The sequence below is a fragment of the Siniperca chuatsi genome, linkage group LG18, assembly GCF_020085105.1.
Source record: "Siniperca chuatsi isolate FFG_IHB_CAS linkage group LG18, ASM2008510v1, whole genome shotgun sequence".
NCBI lineage: Eukaryota > Metazoa > Chordata > Actinopteri > Centrarchiformes > Sinipercidae > Siniperca > Siniperca chuatsi.
Window position 1 is genome coordinate 3,899,407 of NC_058059.1, and position 5,127 is coordinate 3,904,533.

Here is a 5,127-nt window from a genome sequence, read left to right on the forward strand (position 1 = left end):
GAACTAAAAGCATCTTGTGTAAAATCGTACCTGCTAACAGTGGTGGAGGAAGTGTTCAGATCCTTTACTTAAAGGGACAGTTTACCCCAAAATCAAAAGCTGTTGAATCTTACAAAAGTGTGTTGAGCACCACAAGCCGAGTGCCATAAAGTCCCGATATCTCCAAAACTCGGCAACTCACACCAAAACAATCTGGATGGATAGATAGCACTACAGGTGAGAGGAAAAATGTGTATTTTTGATTTTGAGGTGAACTGCCCCTTTAAGGGAGACACATGAAACACAAAATAACAAAACAAACTCTGAGGCTTGAAGAGTATCTGAGGTCTAAGGGGAATCATTTTTCTCCATTCAGGTTTGAAATAGCTATGTTACAGATATGGGAGTAAATGTAGTCAATGTGGAGTCGTAGGATTCTTGCATCTGTTGGTGTTTGATTCAGGTCTACTTTGTTCCTTTTGCACCGAGTAGACGGGAGGAATAGAGAGAAGAGAGATCATCTTGAGTAACCGGGTCATGATTTCTGGAAAGAGACGTTGCCGTTGAGTTTTCCAAATGCATTTTTTTGGCGCTTTGAGCTCCACAAGCCGAGTGCCACATAGTCCCATTATATTCCAAAAATGCAGACGTCTCTACGGCTGATACCTCCAAAACAGTCTAGATGGATAAGTAGCACTACAGGTAAGAGGAAAAATATGTATTTTAGATTTTGGGGTGAACTGCTGTAGCTGGTTGAGGTGGAGCTCATGTTGAACTGTTTTGTATCGGACTGCAACTAATGATTATTTTCATTATGGACACAGTGAGAGAAGCTGTCACAATAACCCAGAGACCTTTTTTAGTTTTTTGTTTGGACAAAACAAACATTGTGAAGGTGTCACTTTGGACTTGGGTAATTGTGACAGCCTTTGTCACTATTTTCTGAATCTTTACAAACCAAACAATCAATCAATTAATGGAGAAAATAATCAGCAGATTAATCCATAATGAAAATAATCATTAGTTACAAAATAGTTTTAAAAAAATTGTTCCATCAACTACAACAGAAAAATCCTGATTAAACATTAATGCAGGAGTAATAATAATCTAATTAAAAGTAACATTTTCAATGCAGGACTTTTACAGTGTGGTGTTAGTACTTAAGTAAAGGATCTGAATACTTGATAAATGCCTAAATGCTCATGTAAAAACATTAGTATTAGTTAACCACGTTGCTACTATAAGACACCTCGTTGCTACTGTAGTTAATCACATTTAAGATAGAAAATGAGGATACTTTGTTAAACTAATGAGATTATGTGTAGCAAAGTCCTGTGAGGTGCTCCCTATCCTTAAGTACACAGTGTTAGCCTGTATAATCCATGGGTTTGACCACTATATTGCTTTAATATTCAGTTAATAGTTTATCCAGTCACAAACATCTGCTCAGAAAACAAACAATACAGAATACCAGTCAAAAGTACACTAACGCATTTTAATCTCAACGTAAGTTCCCCTGCTGCCTTAAAATGTGAGTTAACTGAACTAAACTTGAATGATAATTAAATAATGTTTGGAAGTATGCTAATATGCTAATCATGTTTCTTTAGAAGCTTAATTTGATGAGTTTAGTGAACACAACAATACATTCATACAGAATAATGGTTTTAATGTTTATGAGTTCTGAGGTGGGTATGAAAATGAAAACTAGAAATTGAAAATTTAACGTATATATTTACATTTGTTAATTGGTAAAAGATGAGTTGATTCCACTAAAATTCCTGTATGAAGTTTTAAAGTGTGTGACGTTGCCAGTGCTACAGAATGTATGCATTTGTAATGAAATACTTTATTATATGTAATTAAATACACATCACATATGATTTACATTAGAGCTGCTGCATTTTAGTTCATTTTGACATCATTTCTATATATAACATAATTATTTATACTGTACATTGTGTGGAATTGTTTTGTTACATACAACAGAATAGAGAAGAAATGGGCTGAAACTTCTCTCAGTGAACACAGGATGGCAGCAGAGGCCTGTTAAAGGACCAGTGAAGTAACAGAATCTGGGTTTATGGGGTGTGCTGTTGTATCATTTTCCTCTTTTATTGTAATTTATTGCCGTTTAGTTTCTGTTTTCTAGTGCACTTGTGTCAGCCTGTTCTTTCAGGTTTCATTTGTGAAATTTTTTTTTTTATCCTGCCGAGGCAAAAAAGATAAAGAAAGAACAAGCGACAGACATCTCACATCTGTAAATGAAGATGTTTTATTATCTGTCACTGATGAATCTATATTAGAAAGATTATCTACAGTAAAAAGATAACAGCAGTGCCTTCATATTCTCATGGATTTGCTTTTGTATTACAAAATGCACACTTGAAGGGTTAGGCTGCTGTTATTTTATATTTTTGTTATTGTCAACAAATCCCATGAAAAAAACAAAACCAACAATCTGTTAGTGCGTCTCTTAATACCTTCCGACTTCCCTACCCTGTCTGTGGTTCTCAGCTTCAAGCCCATTGGTTCCTACTAAAGATGTAAATCTTTAAAATACTCACAAATATAATTTAACTGTTAATTCATTTCCTAAAACTGGACTGTAGTTTTTAACAAACCTTAATCCACGTTTGGTGCTCTAGTGAGTGTTTGGGGCAGCAGGACAGTGTGTGTGGGGCTGAGTCAGAATAAACTACAGTGTGTGTGTTCATGGTGATGAAGGAACATGTCACCCAGTGCAACAGTGCGGCTCACTGATGTGTTTTTAATCCTCTAGTTTTGTTTTTGGACAACAGTGGAGCTCTATTTTCAGTGGTCTCCGAGGTTATTAGATGATTAACAGGAAAAGAAAGCAGAAACAAACACTTCTTGTTACACCAAATTACATTTATTTTTTCAGATTTTCCTCTAATCTTGTTTTTTTTTTTTTTGAATTACTGGATAAACTTCCCTCTAAATTTTAATCAAATGAAACAAGGAAACACAAGACTAATAGTCTACAGCCATGCTAGCAGCTCTGTGAGGCTGTACTTATGCACAGTGGTGCTTTGAGCTAAATGCTAATGTCAGCATGCTCACACTGCCAATGCTAACATAGCAGGTATAATGTTTACCATGTTCACCATCTTAGGTTAGCATGTTAACATTTGCTAATTAGAACTAAACACAAAGTACAGCTGAGGCTGATGGGAATGTTTTTTAATGTTGCAGGCATTTTGACCCGATGATGGCGCTAGATGAAAAGTTAAAGGATCACCACAGTTTTTACAATTTATCCTAAGGGGATAAAACTAGGGGAACATGAATGTGTGTGTAACAGATTTCATGGAAATCCATTCATTAGTTGCTTGCGATAGTTCAGTCTGGACCAAAGTGTTGGACCAACTGACAAATCGACATTGCCATCCCTACAGCCACATGGCTAAAAATCATTCTTTGGTTGAACTGGTCATAAACCAGTAGACATCGCTTTGTTTTAAGGGGTCACAAGCCAAAAAGGTTGGGAAGCACTGGTCTATGTCACAGAGGAATAAGTAACATCAGGGTTTAGATACATAGACGATACTTGCTAATCGGATCAATTCATTGTTGGTTTTGGTCTTTTTATGGGATCTATTGACAATAAGTAAAATACAGAATATCACCAGACCTGTAGTTTAAAATCCCAACATGTGTGACATTAATTGAGTGAAGCCTGTGTACTGCTAGATAAAAACAAATTATTAAAACAAACTCGAGGAAGGAACTTGAGATTATTGAGATGCACCCACAGCGGCTCATCCAGACATCTATCAGGCAGCCACAGTAAAGCCCCCCATCCACCCACAACCCACCGAAAGCCTGCCCTAAGCTGTAGCTGTCACTCCCCCTGTGGACCAACCATCCATCCACTAACATGACTGAAGACTGCCTCCTCAACTCACCGACGGACAGACACACAAACACTGACACAGCCCCTCGCTACCCATCAGTCCATCTGCTCCCCAAGGTGTCGGCCATCACTGTCTCTCGTAGGCGTTTCCCCAGCAACCACAGCCTCCTCTGTCAGACTTGAGAGAGTGCTTTTTTTTTTCCCTGTTTGCTTTGGTTTCTGGAGGATTAATGGACACGCGTTATTGTGCTGGTGTTGTTTCTAGGTGTGTGCATGAGTAGCGGGGGGTAGAGGATACACTGAAGCGTGTCATACAATGAAAATGTCATACAATGAATGACATTTTGTGTGCAAAACTACTCATGACATTTGACTGTCACAGGAAACCTGAGCTAATTTGTCTGGTAGAAAAAAATCCAGACTGAACCCAGACCAACTATGCATGCATACATATTTCTGGGGATCATTCGCATTATTTTACATACCAATATTCCATGTAGTGCAGCTACTGCAAGGGATCTATTTTGCAATCATGGATAATTCATGATCTGCACAGACACTGCATATGAAAATCCTTTGAAGACGGGTTGGGACTGGGAAATTCCCCTTTCTTCTACTTGCCTTCACTTTGTAAAGGCGTTGCTTCTTCTGTTTCATTGCCTTTAAATTCACACAGTGAGGTAATGCTCTTTTCAATCAGGTGATATGACTCAGTATTACATTTACAACATCATGCTGTAGCTTCACTCAGACATGTAACGGCACGTAAAGTATTGACAGCTTTACAAGATCTCTAACACACAATCAGAGGGGTTGATGCCTGACGCACAGAGAAGTGTGGGTGTGTTTACACGCACGCAAGTATCATGGTTATGATCAGGGGTGTTGATCTCAAGCGAAGTGCTCTGACTCCTGAATTTTGTCTTATGACGTCCTGTCCACACTGGGAGTGGGAATGTGTTGTGTAGATTAACATCTGCTGCTTGTGATCACCTTTACCTACATTTTAGCAAATATCTTAGCAGTTTTATAATCTAATGTACAGCGCGAAGGACTGACAGAGCTGGAAGAAAATGAGAGACTTTTATTCTACAGCAGTCTGACAAACATTGGCCGCTTATTTACATAGCAGCTCTAATCAGATCAGTTCTCCTGCACAGTGCTGGGATCAGCTGTTAGTTTATAATAGTCAAAGTGACTGGTTTGTGTTTTATTATGTGCTTATAACAATATGGTATCATAGCAGAAGTTGTCTGGGTGGACGTTCAAAA